We start from the raw sequence: 19,537 nt of genomic DNA, 5'->3' as shown, positions 1-19,537 counted from the left end.
GGTGCCCTACAATCTTATTAACTCTTTTGGCTCTCATATTGCACAGCTGATTCAATAACTTTGTGGTCTACTAAAAACCACATAGCCCCACCTTGTAACTGTGAAGTTAATTCTTTTTAACCCAAGTAACCATCTTTACATTTGTCCCTCTTAAATGTGATCTTCTTTGATTTGGTCCAACATTCTAGCCAGCCAAAAATTTTAAGATAACATACAATCATTAATGACTAACTCTTTGGATCTGGTCATCATTCAACCTTTCCAAATCTACCTAATTATACTATCTAGCCCACATCTGTCCTTCCTTCTCACTAGAATAGCATGAGAGGGTTCATTAAATGCTTTGTTAAAATCTAGGTAAACTCTAACTATAGCAATCCCTTGATTTACCAGTTTAGTAACCCTGTCAAAAAAAAAAACTAAGATTATGACCTTTTCTTAATGAAGTAATTCTGGCTCTTTGTGGCAATCTCTTCCTTTTCTTTATACCAACCATTCATAAACATAAACAGAAATATAATAAACAACGTTACATGATAAATGCTTAAGAGAGTCATAAAATAAAATGAAGATGGAGAGTAGTGAGTACAGTCTTACTAGGGCATGGGCTGCATGGAGAAGAATTATACAAGATAAGGCTAGAGAGGCTTCCCATCCCTTTACAGAAGACTGAAAGCTAAGCAAAGGAGTCTGACCTTTATTTGAGGTAACATGGAGCTTCTGAAGCTTTTTAAGCAGAGCAATGCATGTTTCAGAAAGATTATTTTTTTGTGTAATAGTATAAAAGATGAATTGAATAAAGATGAGAAGACTGACTAATTTTATAATACCACATAAGTGGTAGGAAGAACTTGAAGGAAGATGAGGAGATTGGTAATAGAGAAGAAGAGATGGATTTGAAATATGTTTCATAGGTGGGAGAGGTAGAGGTGAGGAAGGAGAGTATTCCAGGCATGGGGATAGTCTAACATGATTTCTTCCTTCCTTTCTCTCTTTTTTTTTTCAGAGGGGGTCAGGCAGGGCAGTTGGGGTTAAGTGACTTGCCCAAGACCACACAGCTAGTAAGTGTTAATTAAGTGTCTGAGGCCAGATTTGAACTCAGGTCCTCCTGACTCCAGGGCTGGTGCTCTATTCACTGTGCCACCTAGCCACCCCTGACATGATTTCTTGAGGCAGTTGGGTGTCATAGAGGATAGAGACTAGAGGCAGATTCTTCCTTAGATATTTACTAGTTTTGTGACCCTGCACAAGTTACTTAACCTCTCTGTACCTCAGTTTCTTCACCTATAAAGGGGAGAAGTTGGACTTGATATCTAAAGTTTCTTCCAGCTCTAAATTCTGTGATAGGACTTGGAAACTGATGGATATGAGAAGAATGAGAATCAAAGACAACAAACATAGGCAACTGGGGGAATATTGTTTGGAGAAAATAGTGACTAACCTGGGTCTGGAGCATGTTGAACTTCAGGAGGCAGTAGGATCTCCAGGAGGGGATGGCAACTGGGGGTGTGGTTCCAGAGCTTGTTTTACTTGTCATTCATCTTGACCTTTCTACAGCAATTGTCACTATTACCAGCCTCCTCCTCTCTCAGCTTTTGAAAAACCACCCCCTTCTGGTTTTCTCATAGATGTTCAATTATTACTTCTGTTTCCTTCATTGGTTCTGCATCTTCTTTTTAATCCTTTAAGATAGATGCTCTCCAAGGTTCAGCTCTCTGCCCTCTTTTTCTCTCTATCTATATTCCTTTAATTTGTTAAATCATCTATTCCTATAGTTTCAAATAATCATCACCATGCAGATGTCTTCCAAATCTATGCCTCCACCTTACCGACCAACTTAGATTTTAAAAAGAAATGTAAAGAATATGGAAGCAGGGCCAGGTAACAGAAGGTGAAAATCTGAGTGTGGCATGGTCTTGTAAAAATAGTGTCAGGATTGCTAACGCCCAGGATGAGTGGAGGCTGGCAACATAGGTGTCATCCTTCACTCCTTTCTTTCTCACCCCACTCCTATCCCCCAATATAATTTTTCAATCTTTTGCCAAGTCCTATTCTATCTTTGTAACATTTCTCACACATGCTCTCCTCTAACACTTTCATTACCCTGGTGCAGGGCCCTTATCACCTCATGCCTAGATTATTTCAATAGCCTTTCAGTTGCTCTTTCTGCCTCGAGTCTTTCCCCATTACATTCTATCTTCTTCTTAGCTATTAAAGCCATCTTCTTAAAGCATAGATTTAACCATGTCACTATGGGCTTATTAAATAAACTCCAATGACTTCCCTTCAAATATACAATCCCTTGTTTGGCTTTTAAAGCCCTTTATAACCGAGACCCTTCTTACCTTCCCTGTCTTCTCATGCTTTACTTCCCTTCACATGCTCTAGGGTCCAGTGTCGCTGGCCTCCTCTTTGCTGTTCCTTATGTATGACACCCCATTTCCCAGGTCTCTGCATTTTCCCTGGCTGTTCCCCATGCCTGGAATGCTCTCTCTCCTAACCTCCAACTCCTTAAGTAACAACTAAAATCCTCCCTTTTGTAAGAAGCCTTTCCCAGTGTCCCTTAATTGCTATCGCCTTCCCTCTGAGTTTACCTCCAATTTACTCTACATATGTTGTGTGTGCATATTGTTTGCATATTGTCTCCCCCGTTAGAACGTGAGCTCCTTGAGGGCAGGGACTCTTTTTTGCATTATTTGAACCCCAGTGCTTAGCACTGGGGATGGCACAAAGAAAATACTAAATAAATGCTTGTTAACTGACAATAAAAAGGTGTTTTTATAAAGTTATATTGGGAGGAAAAGGGGGATCAAAGAAAGGATAAGAACTTTGCTTGGGGGTGGATGGAACAATAACTGAAAAGAGAAAGAAGGCAGAGCTGCTTGATCTTTATTTTATTTATTTTCTTAGCAAAGAAGAGTAACTTTTACTGGAAATGACAGAAGAAAAATGACTAGTAGTAAGCTGATATCCAAAATAAATAAGATAAAAAGGAATGAACACCTAGCTTACCTTCATAAATTCAAGTCACCATGTTCAGGTGAATGACATCTTTGGGTCCTGAGAGAATTGGCTGAGGTGACTGCAGAACCACTGTCAGTGATATGAGAGATCATGGGAAACAAGAAAGAGACAAGATTGGAGAAAGGTACATGTTATTCTAATATTCAAAAAGAGAACAAGGGGTGGCTAGGTGGTGTAGTGAATAGAGTACCAGCCCTGGAGTCAGGAGGACCTGAGTTCAAATTCGGCCTCAGACACTTAACACAAAACTAGCCATGTGACCTTGGGCAAGTCACTTAACCCCAATTGTCCTTCCTTCCCCCTCCAAAAAAAAAGGCAAAAAAATAAAAATAAATGTTTAAAAAAAAGAGAACAAAAACTGGAAAATATAAACCAGTGAGCTTGACTTCAATTTCTGAGAAAATTCTGTAAAGGTTCAAGAAAGAATATTTGGTTGGATATTCAGAAGGGAAAGCAGTGATTTAAAAGCCAGCATGGCTTCATCAAGAGCATGCCAGACTAACTTTATGTCCTTTATTGACAAAATTTCTAGACTAATAGATGAGGGGAATGCTTCGTTTTCTTAGATTTTGGCAAATTTTGATAAAGTATCTCATACTATCTCATAATATTCTTTTGGAGAAGATGGGAAGATATGAATTAAGATGATAGCATAAGCAGATGGATTCATAATTGATTAAATGGTTGGAGTCAAAGAGTAGGGCTCCAACAGATTGGTATTAGAATAACAGGGTTATTCTCTGATACAGAAAGACAGAGGGATTTTTCTCTGATACAGAGACATTCACAAGAACTTCTGAAATAGTCAGAGAAACAGTTCTGATGCATAAAGATACCTATCTACACAATGATCTCTGACTCACAGGGTTCTTTTTCTGATATCTCTTCAGAGGGTTATTCATTGAGTTATCCAAGGAGACCTACCTATGCATATGGCTTTTTTCTGACACAAAGACATATGCTGGGGGTCTTCTGAGGTACACATAGCCACACATGCAAGGATCTTATGACAAAAAGCCCTCAATCCTATCACACTACTGTTTCTCTGGCACTGAGAGGCCCAAAGAGACAAACATCTAGTTCCCCATCCTAACTTCATAATATAAGGCATTGAATGTGCCTCTGGGCTCAGGAGGTGTCAGCTCCTCCACTCAGGCTTGAATATGCTCAGCAAGAACCTGAAACCTCAGTCTGATTGCTAAAGCCACCCACATAGAGAGTAGGAAAGGGAAGCTGAGGCCCCCCATATCGATAGTTAAGCACACCCTCACGCCAAAGCGACTCTTCAGCTCTTTATCCGTGTATGCGTATGTAACTTCTTGCATAGTTCCCTTCTCCTGACCGTCTCAACCAGACTTCCCTTGAATTCCTCGCCTCCTTTTTCTTCCCACCCACTCATCTGATCAGTCACTATAGAGGCGCCCAGATCAAGGCTAGAGAATAGTCGCGGGCGGGACGAGAGGCAGAATGGGAAGCACAGGATCAGGCAGAGCTTGAAGTTGCACAGGACGAGGAGGCCCGGAGAGTGCGAGGAACATGGCAGAACTAGAGGAGACGGTACCTTCGAAGGGGATAGTGATGGAAGGGCATGCGGGGCTAAGTGCGGAGGCCTAAGGAGAAGCTACCAGGAGGTAGGGGTGCGTGGGAAGGGAGAATCACAAAAGAAGGGCTGAGGATCTTGGGTGCGGATGGGAGGAGGTGCGAAAGGCACAGAGAAGGAACTTGGAGCAGCTCAGGAGTTGCGGAGGGAAGAGGTGCGGAGATGCGGTATGGACGTGATGGGCGCGGTATGGACGTGATGGGCGCGGTGCCACCGAAGAGAGGATCACTAAGGGGATGGCAGAGAAGTATTCGGGACAAAGCAGTGAGGAAGAGGAGAGGAGAGGGAAGACTTAGAGGGGGGCATGTGGAGCTTGGGGCATTCAGAAAGCGGGGCAGTGGACACGGAGCTATGCGGGGAGCAGCGTGAGGGACCCTGAGTTCGGGGCTGCACTTAACCACCGCGCGGAGAACTTGTCCAGAAGGGGATAAAGTTCTCGGACAAGTGATTACCGCGCCTGCGCAGATTGAGCCTCGCACTTGGAGGGGGGGGGGTGTCTTTCCGGGCTGATCTGTTTCCTACCTCTTAGACATTTCTATCTCTCAAGGCTCCCCAGGACATATTCCAGAGGCGCAGAGAGCCCGCAGAGGCTGCCAGCAGCCTGGCTCCAGGAACTAGCCGCCCCTGGAAGCAGTCGGTGAAATTCATTTTAGGGCCTCTGTCAAACACGGCTCAATCGAAAATAACTTATCAATAATATTGTCAATCAAAAATATTATCAATGATAATGAATTACATTTATATAGTGCGTATAGGATACAAAGCGCTTTCCCCACAATCATTAGGTAGGTACTGAAATATTATTATTCCCATTTAACAGACGAGGAAGCCAAGGATCAGGAAGATTAATTTCACTTAAAAATCGAAGAACCTCAAAGTCACGAGGGACCTCAGGGGTCAGCTGATCTAATGCAGGCTGAAAGAAAAACCCATCCTCTCTACAACTTCCTCATCAAGTGCTAGAGCCCAGATGTGTCGGGAGGTTTACTTTTTAAATTGCCCTTTATTTTACTTGGTTCTTGGACTGTAGGTTTGCATGTTCGTGGCATCTTTTTCTCTCTGTGAAGCCTACCATGGTGACCACGGGTGGCAGGAATCAGAGTTGAAGTTGTGAGATAAGCCTGAGAAAAAGCAAAAAGCAGGCAAACTCTCCACTCAGAAAGGTGGTGACAAAAAATAAAAATAAAAAACTCAGGGCCCTGTAATTGGAATAAGTATGCTTTAAATCCTTTTTAAAAATAAAATTTGGGTTTTTGTCAAATTATCAAGCTTTTTTTGTCTTTGCAACTTAGAATAAAAACAAAACTTTTGACAAATATTCATGGTCAACCAAAACAAATTTCTATATTGGCTATATCTGAAAATGTGTAAATTTTAAGTGAGTAGCTTTCTTCATCGTCATTCTTTTCCCTTTTCAGTGGAAGTGGAGTTAGTTAACTGATTTGCCCTGGGTTCAGTGTCTGAGATGGGATTTGAACTCAGGTTCTCCTCATTCCAGAGTTGTCCACCTAGCTGCCCCTTGCATCATCACTCTTAAGCTGTGGGGAGTCAACTTCTAACTCTGAATGACTTCATGAAAATCCTCTAATTGGCTGATGGATTGCAAGAATCTGATGACTTGTAAATAATTACTTCCTGCTCCCCTGTGATAGTAATGGCAATTAAAGATTCCCCTGTATTGGCTTGGTTTTCAAATTGATTGTGTTAAACCCCAGAGCTTGTTAATCCCACCTGTGGGATGGACTTGTTGATGTGAAAAGAGAGTCCTGAACTGGGAGGAGCTGGTGACATAGATTTGGAGAGACAAGAGAGAGGCAGAAGAACTTTTTGGAAGCAGCACCCACGTGGAGGCAGAGAGAGAGACTGAGAAGGATTGCTGGGGGCCACTTTGAATTGCCCTGGACTTTTGAGACCTGCCCCCTGAGCTGCCAAGGACTGAGGAGACATGGCTGTTTTGCTGGTACTTTGTCTGTTTTGATGTTGTTTTGCCAGATTTGTCCACTGGTGAAAGACTGTCCTGTTGTTGAGGAAGTCCTGGAACCTGGCTTTTGGTGAAGAAGCCCTGAGACTGTCCTGCAGACAGAGAGTGAATACTGTCCACTGGTGAAGGACAGTGCTGTTTTATTGCAGGGGTCTGGGAACCTTTCTGTTGGTTCAGAAGCCCTGAAGAAGGATTTTCTTGTTGTATGTTTACAGAAATCCTGGGAGAGGGTTTTGCTAATGTTTTCAGGGGTTCTAGGACTGTTCTACAGACAGAGGATGAATTAATGAAGGGACTGGCAATGTATCTTATGGCCTTGCTAAGCCTTGTCTCCCCAGGAACTAAGATTGCTGAGAACTTGCCTCCTGTCAAGATGAAGAAAAGACCTCCATTTGGGTATTAAGTGCTGTGCTTAAATTTGATGTTACTCTGGGGTAGATTCAACTGTGATCCAGGGGTGGGGAACTTTGGACCTTTTTGTGTTCTATGGTTGAACAAGTGAATAAACTTTACTTATGTTTGGAAACTAATCTCCATTTGAGAAGAGGGGCTTTGTGGTGGACTAAATGAAGGTAGAGCCTAGGGGTGGAGAAGTATTTAGAACAGGGACTTTGTAATTGATTGAATGATTAGAAGGTCCTGGGGTGGAGTAGAACTTGGAGATTATTTAATCACACTTAGTAAATGCTGTATTTGGAATGATGTCATGTTTTGATCTTCTCTGTTCTTGGTTTGTCACTGAATAAAATGGAGAGCACCTATGCTGGTATTTTGAACCCTGGGAAGTTGCCTTTCCTTGGCATTATATTACATTACAAGGCTTAGCAAGGCCACAAGATAACATTGCCAGTCCCTTCATTAATTCATCCTCTGTCTGTAGAATGGTCCTAGAACCCCTGAAAACATTAGCAAAACCCTCTCCCAGGATTTCTGTAAACATACAACAAGAAAATCCTTCTTCAGGGTTTCTGAACCAACAGAAAGGTTCCCAGACCCCTGCAACAACAGCACTGCCCTTCACCAGTGGACAGTATTGACTCTGTCTGCAGGACAGTCTCCAGACCCCTGCAACAACAGCACTGTCCTTCACCAGTGGACAGTATTCACTCTCTGTCTGCAGGACAGTCTCAGGAGCTCTTAGCCAACAGCCAGGTTCCAGGACTTCTTCAACAGGACTGTCTTTCATCGGTGGACAAATCTGGCAAAACGACATCAAAACAGACAAAGTACCAGCAAAGCAGCCATGTCTCCTCAGTCCTTGGCAGCTCAGGGGGCAGGTCTCAAAAGTCCAGGGCAATTCAAAGTGGCCCCCAGCAATCCTTCTCAGTCTCTCTCTCTGCCTCCACGTGGGTGCTGCTTCCAAAAAGTTCTTCTGCCTCTCTCTTGTCTCTCCAAATCTATGTCACCAGCTCCTCCCAGTTCAGGACTCTCTTTTCACATCAACAAGTCCATCCCACAGGTGGGATTAACAAGCTCTGGGGTTTAACACAATCAATTTGAAAACCAAGCCAATACAGGGGAATCTTTAATTGCCATTACTATCACATCCCCCAAGCCCTGTGATTTTAGAGATACAGTCAAAAACCCAGCACTTTCATCTCTTTCTAGTTCAGCATTCCCCCACCCATGTTCCTTTCCATCTCTACCCTTTCCTTCCAGTGTACACTCTGGAAACCTTTTCTATTATTAACAAACTCCCTTCCATCTTAAATGTTTTCGTCTCATACTCTTTCCATCTTTTAGCATTAACAGTGTTGCCCAGCAAAGGTTACTATAGTTCAGTCAGGATTTGTCTTTCTGGAGACCTCTACTTCCCTCATCTCTCTAGTGGATGGAGAAAAACCCAAAAACTCTTGGTGTAAAGCAAAGACAATGAGATTAGCTTAAGAGGGTATTAGTCAATGGCAAAAGTCTCAGTTCCACATGGCTAGGTGTTGGCACAATGGACAACGTTAGACCTGACGTCAGGAAGACCTGAATTCAAATCCAACCTCATGCACTTATTAGCTGCATGACCCTGGCTGAGAAAGTCACTTAAACCTCTGTTTGTCTTAGCTTCCTCAACTGTAAAATGTTGATAACAATAGAACCTACCCTTCATAGTTGTTGTGAATTTGTCAAGTGCTTAGCACATCACCTAGTACAATGTAGGTGCTAAATAAAGGCTTGTTTCCTTCCTTCTCAGCAGAGCTTAAAAAGAAAGGAACCCTTAAAAATACAAATTGGATTCATAAAATATTTTGAACCCACAAGCAATCTCTTGATTGCAAAGCTGGGATGGTGATCTCTCAACCAGTTGAAATTCAGCCCAATCAAATATTCACAGGCTTGCCTTCCTACTCACACATTCTTTAGCAAAACAAACAAACAAATAAATAAGATCATTAACTCAGCAAGCTGGGAAAATTTCAACTTAATCTATTAAGCCATTAAAAAAATAACCAGGAGGCAAAATGTTTGAATAGCAGAGAAACATTTAGTAATTAACCTTGCTGCCAGTCCCTGGAACAAGAAAACAAAAGGAAAAAGTGGAATAGATTCCCTGTTGTTCCAGTCATTTTCTGCTGGATAATGGAATAATAATAAGCCAAGTGTCAAGTCAGGGAAAGGAAAAGGCTCCAGTCATTACCAGGTTTAAAGAAAGTGTCCTGAGAAGAGTAGTCTGTCACTGTGCTGTCTCTCTGACTCCATTCCTCTCCTTTTCCAGAGCATTTTTTCAAACTCCTCCTATACCAGAAATTCCTTCCTACTGTCCTGATCCCATCATGAGGATCTTCTCTTTTCTAGCTTGAAATAAATACAATTTCCTGGATCTTTAGTCACTTAGGCCTCCTATGAGGCAGTCCAGCCTTGCCAGAATGACTGTTGAAACAGAAACATAACTTTTTGTGGAAAATGTCTCATCCTTTGTCACTCTCTCAAGAGCTACCTGTTTCTTTTCTTTGCCCAACAAACTGGATCAAGAGGAAGAATCTGGATTTTCTTTGCTCTTCACTACCACCTCCTCTCCATCTGCCCCTCTCAGCAATCTCTCTTCCTTTGAGGCCTACCTGTGTATACATCACGCTATCCAGATCCTGTTGCTGCCATCTCCTATTCTCCAGATTACTCTTCTTTCTCAAGGAATTCAGTACATGTCTCCCAGTGTTTTTCTTCACCCTATTCTCATCTCATTTTTGGTATGATTTCAGTATTCATGTTGATGTCCCTTCAAATATGCTTGCTTTCCAGTCCATTTCCCTCCTTAATTCCCATGAAGTCTACCTTCCATGATCACACCAAACCAGTCGCCACATCTTAGCTCTCCTCATCCAAAAAGTGACCCCTGTACTGGTCTTGATACATTATGAATTGTTGTTGAGAATTAATCACAGTCCTAGATTAGGTGGAAACTTGGGCTAAGAAAACAGGGAGTAGTTTGAGCCTGTTTTGTGGTATTGAGCACATATTAGGTTTGAACACCATCTGTTGGCCTTTGTGGATTCTGCACTTAGATTACCTACAAACCTATTCCCACTCTGTGCCAATGTAAAGCAGCTGTCACTGTATGTGGGCACTGACCTTTATACTTCAAATACAAGTAGGACATGAAATCTCTGGGATATTTGCTCTCTCTGGGTCAGAACTAAATCCAGAAAGCTCACAGAAGATTAGAAATTTACAATAAAACCTGAAAGTTTGAGCTCAAGTGTCATAAAGAGATAGGTTATCAGATATAAGGTAAAAGGCTGAAAGGTTGGTCAGTTGAGAAGTAAGTGGAAATCTTACAGACTCCTTCCCATAGTGACAGAGTAGTTCTTAGGTAGTTCCTTTCAGTGGAAATACTTGCCCAAGCATTGTGGGTAGGCTGTACAATATACATTGTGGTTCAGGAGTTGTGATATGCTAGTTCTCCCAGTGCAACCGGACCCAAGCAAGTAGACTTGACAGTTCTACAGTGACCATCACGAGGGTGACCATAACTGAAGTGGTGACTCAAGGTACATACATAAGTGCAGGCTGGTCAGTAGCTCTGTCCTATTGGGCTAATTTATTCCAGATGGAAATAGACAGAACTGAGAGACCCAAATAAAGGTATTTCATGCTAAATTTTATTTAGAATTTTAAAAAAGCTAGCACTGTATCATAGTTTCTTCCCACTATGGCAATTAACAAACCAATTGATTAGCAACCTCAAGTGAATGAGGTTTGCCAAAAGTCCCCTTGATCTGCTAGAGAAACCCTTACAGATTTCTTAGTAGGAGGAATTATGAGGTATGTCTGTGTCAAGTCAGGTGGGACAGAAGGCTGCCTTGGCTCTGTTCATGGTGGATCCTTGGGATAGACATCCATATGTAATTTGCACTAGTCTTGGAACCTTCTAAAGTCTTCTGTCCGCCATTTAAAAAGATGTCTAGTTAACTACAGGTGCGAAGGTTAGGGGCTCTGCACCCCAACTCATATCTGAGATAGAAATTGACAGACTTTCTCTGAAATGCTCCTTGTAGTAGGGCTTTTTCAGATGCCTGAGACACGGTCTTTGGCGCCCCCTGCTGGAGTATTTTTAGAAAAGCAAGCAGCTCTGTTACAGCTTTGAGACTCATGTCATTGAGGCAAACCAGGTTTCTATAACATTTAGAAGAGAGGAATGAGAGAGAAAAAAATATTTAGGATGAAGAGAAATTTGTTGCCTATAGAACAGGCAGTCAGGGGGCACATTGGAAGGAGTGGGTGGCATTTGGTTGGAATTTTGGGGTGAGAAGATTGAGGGAGATGGGAATAAGAAATTGGGTAGTGGGGGATGGAGGATGGGGTTTGAATGATGACCTACCAGGGTTCAAAATCACTGGGATGTGTAGGGTATGACCAGATGTATGAATGTTCATCACTGAGTGGAGGACACTATTCCCACAGGAGGCTAGAGATTGGGCTAGAGAGAAGTGTAGCATGAGATGAAGGTACACAGTCGGATGGTCGGATGGGAAGATTCCTCTTTTCAAAGACTGGAGACCAGGCCGGAAATGGTGCTGCAGGAGATGGAAATTAAACTTGCACCACAAAAAGAGGTCCTGCTCCCCACTGACTTTCCTCTTCCTCTTCCCAGGAAATGGAAGGCGAGGTACTTACTAACAACTACTATATAAAACCCTGCCCTGGGTTTTACAGGTGTTCTCTCTCTCTCTCTCTCTCTCTCTCTCTCTCTCTCTCTCTCTCTCTCTCGCTGTTAACCTTACCTCATCCAATCCTATTTCCCTCATTTAAAAAATGGAGATAAAGAGAAAATAAACCCTTGTTTTTCTTTATTCTTCATTTTCCAGAGAACCAATAACATCATGGATGATGTCTCAACATGCATGAATTGGATTTAAGTGAGGCAGAGCTGTGCAAAGTTGTCAGCCTCACTCTCTCTTCCAGAGTCATTGAAGTCCAGTGGAAAGACAAAAGTTAAGATTCCTGATGATGGCTCAGGATGCCGTGGATGACCTGGGCATCTTTGATGTCTGACTAAGCTCTAAGAGCCTCAGTAACCTGCTTCGTTTGTTTCAATAACAAATAAGCAAAATCAAGTCCAAGAAATTCACACAGCATCCACGTCCAAAAAAGTGTGGACTCTCTTCCTGACCTTGTGTCTATCATCTTTGTCAGGAGGCAGGTAACATGCTTAGTCATGGAATTGATCAGAATTCTTAAGTCTTTCAAAGTTGTTTTGCTTTTCAGTATTTCTGTCATATAAATTGTTCTCCTGGTTTCACTCTTACTTACTTATTAATATACCTTTACATGCAAATGCCACAATTTGTTCAGCCATTCCCCAATGATCTAAGAGGTCAGTTAAAGCACCTCTTTAGATTCTAGGTCTTTCCCCCTTCCTTTTAATCTCCCTTTCAGGATCAGGAAGTTTGTTTTGCTTGTGGCATATTCTCTTCCCAATATTTTCCTCCCTTATTATTGCTTGTTTCTCTGTTGATTCATGTATTTCTGCACCAGACAAGCATATTTTCCACCCTCCTTTGTCTATTTCAGATGAGTAAGAGTCATCTGATTTCCAGTTCCCACATTCTTCATTCATCTTTGTATACTTTTCTATTCATGCACCCCAATTATGAAAAATCATACTGCTCCTTCCAATTTCTCAAATAAATTTGCCTTTCTAGGTCTTTTTGGATTCTTGCGCTTGTGTTTCAAAATTCCTACTCAGCTCTGGTCGTTTCCATCAGAAATGCTTGAAAGTCCTCTTTTCATTAAATATTATTTTTCCTCTGGCAGAATTGTATTCAGCTCTGCACAGTATTATTCTTCCTCACAAACCTATCTCTTTTGCCTTTTGGAATATTGTATTCCAAGATCTCTTCTCATTTATAAATATAGAAGTAGTTAGCTCTTGTGTAATCCTGACTGAACTTCCTTTTTCTGGATGCTCACAGTGTTTTCTCTTAGATGTAGAAGCTCTGGATTTTGGCTGTGACAATCTTGGTTCTTTTCCTTTTGGGGTTTCTTTTAGCAGATGATCAATGGATTTTTTTTCGCTATCTTTATGTTGTTCTCTGGTTCTAGTAAATCTAGGCAGTTTTCATTTATAATTTCTTGAAATACAGCTTCTTAGGCCTTTTTTAAATCATGGTTTTCAGAATCCTATGATTCTTAAATTACCTCTCCTTAATCTGTTTCCTAGGTCAGCTGTTTTTAATATCAGCTAACTTGCATTTTCTTAATATATTTTTATTTTGTTATAATATTTCTTGCTGTCTCATTGTTTTCTATTTGATCTAGTCTAGTTTTCATGGAGTCCATTTCTTGGGTATAGTTTACCACTTTGGCTTCCAGGCTACTTATTCTGTTTCTAATTCTTGAGATTTTATTCCATTATTTTTAATCTCTTCTGGATATTAATATAGTGTGGAAAATCTAAGTTTTCTTTTGATTTTCTTCTTTCTTTTTTTTTTTGGAGGGCAATTGGGGTTAAGTGACTTGCCCAAAGTCACACAGCTTGTAAGTATGTCAAGTGTCTGAGGTCACATTTGAACTCAGGTCCTCCTGACGCCAGGGCCAGTGCTCTATTCACTGCGCCACCTAGCCACCCCTTTTGATTTTCTTTTTATGATTGCAGAATTACTCTCCCCTTTTTGGGAATGTCTAGATTTGCAATGGTTTTGAATAGTCATCATTTTCCACTTTTAATTGCTGAACTATATGGCTTTGTGCCATATCCAGATCCCTGCTGCACTTTTGGGTGAGGGGTTAACCCTGCTTTGTCTCCTTCTGGGTCTGTACTGACTTCTATCTTCTGGGATTAGTTCTCTCTGGATCTCTGAGATTCAGAGTGCTGGATCTCAAGAGCCCTTTCTGTCATCCTGAGATGACAGTGTCTGGGCGTGGATTATCTGGGTCAGAGTACTGCTAGTTTGAGATATTAGGCTGGTTACTGTGTCCATGCCAGTTGCTGTCCCCTGGGGCTTCTAAGGTCCTCAACCTGGGATTTTTAAGCACCCTGGGAATTTCTCAGGTTTTTTCTTTTCTTTTCTTTTTTTATTTTAAAGCAATCGGGTTAAATAACTTGCTCAAGGTTACATGGCCAGTTATTTCTGGGTGTGGTGCTAAGTGTCTGAGCCCGGATTTGATCCCAGGTCATCCCGACACTGGAGCCAGTGCTCTTACTTGCTGAGCCACCTGGCCGCCCCTTCAGGTGTTTTTTCTCATTCTACTCTTGCTCTCTCTGGAGACAGGGCTTTGGAGGTTATATGTGTCTCTCTCTGGTCACATTGCCGCCCCTTCAGGTGTTTTTTCTCATTCTACTCTTGCTCTCTCTGGAGACAGGTCTTTGGAGGTTATATGTATCTCTCTCTGGTCACGTTGGCACTTGCTCTGATGGAGAAGTTCCCTTTCCTATTGGCCTATATATTTCTGGATGACTTTTTGTGAATTTCTTGGCTGGAAGAAGTCATTTACTGTCATTTTTTCATTGGATTTTTTTATCATTATTCTGTCTGGTACAAACTTTGGGACTTTGCTGAAGTCATTATATGGGAGGTGGGCAATTTGCCTCCCCAACAGGAAGCCATGTTGGCAAGAAATCTGCAAAACTCTTTTTTAAGTTCCCACAATAGGTCTAGACACTCTTCTGTCAAGGTTACTATCCAATCACAGGAAACCCCTCCCGATTTTGTGATGATGAATACTACCCAATCTGCAAAACTCTTTTTTAAGAACCTACAAGTAAAGGCACTCTTCTATCAAAGTCACTATTCAATCACTTCAAACTCCTCCCAATTTCCTTTTGATGAATATTACCCATACCTGATCTGATGAAGGAATATGGGTCTGTCTGAGAGATAAGTGTACACAATCTGCCAAGGCTTAGGAAACTCTTTCTTCCCTCTGTCATAGGAGTATAGTTTTAGACCGTCAGTGGGCTTAGATAACGTCTGATTCAACCCCCTCCATTTTACAGATGAGGAAACCAAGGGCTTTAAAAGTTAAGTGATTCCCAGTATCATATAGATAATAAGCGTTTGAGCCGAGATGGGTCCTCTGACTACAAACCCTGTGTTCTTTCTACTATACTACCCTATCCCTGGAACAGCGTCATAATCATAGACTCATATGGCAACAGAGCAACTGCTGTGGAAGACATGGAAGTGGTTTTGAGCATAATCTATCTGCTCAGGGTGTTTCTGTTAAATTATAATCCTTAGAGTCAGTGCTTATAATTGCTGCCCATGTAGTAATAATAAGCATTTATATAGAGCATGCTATGTGTGAGGCACTGTGCCAAACTCTTGACAATTATTATCTCCTTTGATCCTCACAATAATCCTGGAAGGTGGGCACTATTATCACCATTTTACAGATGAGAAAACTGAGGCAAACAGAGTTTAAATGACTTGCCCAGGATCACAGTGTCTCAGGCTGCATTTGAACTCTGGTATTCCTGACTCCACGCCCAGAGGCCTATCCACTGCACCATAAAAATTAGTGCTATTTTGGGCCCATAGGGGGTAAATGAAAAGAATTATTCAAGTAATACTACCTATTTTCCCTTGTCATTCAGCAGTGAATGATCCTTTTATGAATTATGTGGTAAGCTACCCATTATACCCAAGAGAAAAAGCACACACACTGAATTTATATATCCAAAAGAGATTTATTGTATATGTAAAGTTATCCTTTACCGTCTGAAGTCTTGGTGGGTTTAGATATGGGGGTGCAATGGTTCTTCAAGCATGCATCTTGAATTAGTTCTCCATCAGCTGACTTAACTCAGCTATCCTCAGTCAGTACCCAGGAACTAAAGCATGTTATCTAACCAGGTATAGTAAATTCATTCAGGGCTCTCATTCATTACTTCTGAGATGTCTTCCACCTATGGGAAGGGCCAATAAAGCACTTGGGAAGGGAAGGCAAGAATAGGCCCTTAACACAATTTATTCCTACAGCCTTTGTACCACCTCTCTACCAAATAATCAATGTGACAGGGAAGTGTAAGCCAATTCTATGCTAATCAGGAGCCGGATTGGATACCCCAACCCTCAATGAACAACAGGGCTTTAAAGATCAATGAAACAGAATTTTCAGGAATTAAACATGCCATCTTTCATCACTATCTCTCCTCCAGTTGCAGATATGCTGGATGTTGGCTAAGTTTGATCAGGAATATACCAGGATAACTGCAGACTTGAGCAGAATTGCTAATACAATTAGCCTGTTGTTCAGTTCATCATGACTCCATGGACCATAGTATGCAAATACTGTCCATAGGGTTTTCTTGGCAAAAAATACTAGAGTGGTTGCCATTTCCTTCTTCGGTGGATTAAGACAGAGATTAAATGACTTGCCTAGAGTCACACAACTAGTAAGTTTTTAAGGCTGTATTTGAAATTAGGTCTTCCTGACTCCACTCCCAGCATTCTATCTACTGAGCCACCTAACTGCCTTGATTTAATAATTAACAATTACAATTAATCTTTACCTCACCCCACATGTTTCTTCTGTATTGGCAGAGAAGACATGAAAATATTAGTGTATGTATACAGAACCCACTTCTCCCTCAATGTAACAGGGACTCTCCTTTCCCCAAACTTAGCTTTGCTTTTCCCCTGACAAATGTAATGGTCCTTCCATCCTGCTACTCATGTCAAGGCATCTTTCTCAGAGTCTGCACCATAGCACACAGTCGAGCCTACTGGAAATCACAAGGCTGGCTCTTTCTCTAGTAGCCTTATTCTAATCTTCAGGTAGGCTTCTTGGGGACACCTTTCCAGATCAGCAGGCACTTCATTTGGAATCTGTTTCGCTTGACTATACATATTTGTAACACGTTTTGTTTTTTTGGCTTCCCAATGGGACACCGGTGGTGGGAGGGAAAGAATTCAGAACTGAAAGTAAAAGAAATGAAATGCTGAAAATTAAAAAGAAAAATGGATCACCAGGCAGTGAAAGTGGGAATGCCATTCCAGGATTTTAATTATATGGTCCCTGCCCTTGAATGGAACCTGAAGACCTTAATGGAACTTTAAGGTCTTTAGGATCTTAAGGCTAGGTCAGAGGACTGACCACAGAGATGGGTTGGTATGATCAGTGATATGCCACAAATGAAAACCACTAAGGACTACATACATAGGTAGGCATTTGTTTCCAGACCCTAAATATAACTGTTTACCATTAGTGACATATAGAGAGATAATAAGTACAGAGTTCATTGGCATGGGAGGGCATATATTGCTGCTTATCAGATAATAGAGTCTTATCCTGTTACAAGGGTTCTGTTATGGAATCTCACACCCCAAACACTCTCATGGCCTTCTCCCTGCCACACAGCAGCTTCCTTCTCTGATGTACCAGACACTTCCCTATTCCTACTCAGAGAGGATATTCTGATGGAAAAGTACCCAGCTGGACATAAGCTGCTGGTGACACTTAATGCATCAAATCTCAGAGCATTGTATTACCTACTAATTCCTGGGAAGGAATATCTTTTTCCTCCCTTCCTCCAACCACGACGGTCTTTGTGAGATCTTGGGTAACTGAACTTCTAGCTAGAAAAAATTATCAGAAATTCTGGATGGAGTAGGTACCACAAAAAGGTATTTCATCTATATTTACCCAACATCATCTGCAATTTAATCTTTATTTCTTTGCCCCTCCTTTACTCAGTGAATGCATATTAAAAGAAAAAGATAATAGATGTCAGCCTCCAATAACTAGGATTTCCTATATCCTTGCATTTCAAAAAATCCAGATATCTTGAACTAACTGTCCCATAGACATCTTAAACTCAACATGTCCAAAAATGAATTCATTATCTTTCTCCCCAAACCCTACCTTATTCTTAACTTCTCTGCTACTGAATAGGGCAACCCCCATCCTCTAGTTACCCAGGATGGCAATCTAGGTGTCATCCTTTATTTTTCACTTTCTCTTACTGCCCCTTTCCTCCATCTAATGTTTTACTAAGTCCTGTTGATTCTACTTTGCAGCATCTCTTGTATAAATCCCCTTCTCTCTTCTATCACTGTCACTACTTTGTTATAGGCCCTCATTATCCTATACCTAAACTACTGTAGTAGTCTTCTGGTTGACCCTCTGGCCTCAAATCTTTCTCCCATTCTAGTTCATCCTCCATTCAAGTTATCAAAGTGATCTTAAAGCACAGGTCTGACTGTATCATCCCCTCTGCCCCCCCCCCCCTCAATAAACTCCAGTGGCTCTCTATTATGTCCAAGATCAAATATAAAGTCTTCTGTTTGGTTTTTAAATCCTTTCATAACCTGGCCTCTTCCTACCTTTCCAGTCTTCTTATACCTTACTCCCCTCCACCTACTCTACTATCCAGTGACACTAGCCTCCCAGCTGTTCCTGGCACATGACATTCCATCTCCTGACTCTGGGTCTTTTCACTGGCTCTTCCCTAGGCCTGAAATTCCCTCTATCTCTGCCTCCTTGCTTCCTTCAAATCTCAGCTAAAATTCTGTGCTTTGCAAGAAACTTTCCCCAATCACCTTCTGAGATTGTCCCCAATTTATTCTTTGTACATAGTTGTTTTCATGTTGCCTCTCTCATTAGATTGAAAGCTCCATGAGGTCAGGGGTTATTTTTGCTTTTACTTGTATCCCCAGTGATTACTACAGATTGGCACAGAGTAGGCACTTAAATGCTTGTGGACTTGACTTCATGCAGATAACTCCAAGATCTATATAGCTTGCCCCATTCTCTCCTGAACCTCAGGCCTGCATCACTAACTCCTTAAAAGACATTTCTGAATGGACATCCTAAAGGCTTCTCAATCTCAACACATCCAATATAAAAACTCATTTATCTTTTCCCCCAAATATTCCCGTTTTCCTAACTTCCCTAATACAGTTGAGAGTACTATCTCCCACTTACCCAAGTTCACAATCACAAAATTCTTAACTCTGTCTTCATGCTCATTCTTCATATAGAATCAGTTCCCACGTTTTGTCAATTCTACCACAATGTCTTGACTTAATCTCTCCATTCACACAACCCCTCCAATTTAGGCCTTCATCACCTTTCACTTAGACTATTTTAATACTCTACTAACTGATCCTGCCTCTAGTCTCTCCCCTGTCCAATTTATCTCCATAAGTTTCAAATTAATATTTCTAAAGTACAGGTCTTATTGTCACTGCTCTGCTTAAGAAGTCACCTCTAGGTTAAAAGACAAAATCCTCTGTTTGGCTTTAAAGGCAATTTAAGTGACCTATTATTGTTTCCCTAACTGGTTGATTTACATGAACTACAAAAAGCTCCTTCAAAATGGATTAAACATAGTATTATGTGTTATCTTTTTTATATATAAAGGCAAATCAGTCATCAGATCCTTGGTAAGGAACGTGAAATCTAACATCATTTCTATTGGAAAATCAGATTCAACTTTCATTATTTCAACTTCAGCTCTTATTAATGTAACCTGCTATTTGCATTGGTTTAGTTCA

The 19,537-nt window shown here is 41.3% G+C and overlaps 1 long non-coding RNA gene across 2 annotated transcripts; it reads left to right on the top strand.

Annotated features, from left to right (window-relative positions):
* The first annotated feature begins 4,360 nt into the window (after positions 1 to 4,360).
* Positions 4,361 to 12,750, top strand: LOC138157172 (uncharacterized). Of its 2 annotated transcripts, none has more exons than XR_011167326.1 (3): positions 4,361 to 4,655; positions 11,499 to 11,703; positions 11,903 to 12,750. It is a non-coding gene; the product is annotated as an uncharacterized lncRNA (long non-coding RNA). The 2 variants fall into 2 exon arrangements; XR_011167325.1 differs by having other exon boundaries at positions 4,367 to 4,581.
* Positions 12,751 to 19,537: the final 6,787 nt, after the last annotated feature.

The sequence above is a fragment of the Petaurus breviceps genome, unplaced genomic scaffold, assembly GCF_028583685.1.
Source record: "Petaurus breviceps papuanus isolate PSGF00001 unplaced genomic scaffold, PetGlider_PUasm1.0 171, whole genome shotgun sequence".
Classification (NCBI taxonomy): Eukaryota; Metazoa; Chordata; class Mammalia; order Diprotodontia; family Petauridae; genus Petaurus; species Petaurus breviceps.
Note: the sequence above shows the minus strand (reverse complement) of the source record. Positions and strands in the feature narration are given on the sequence as shown.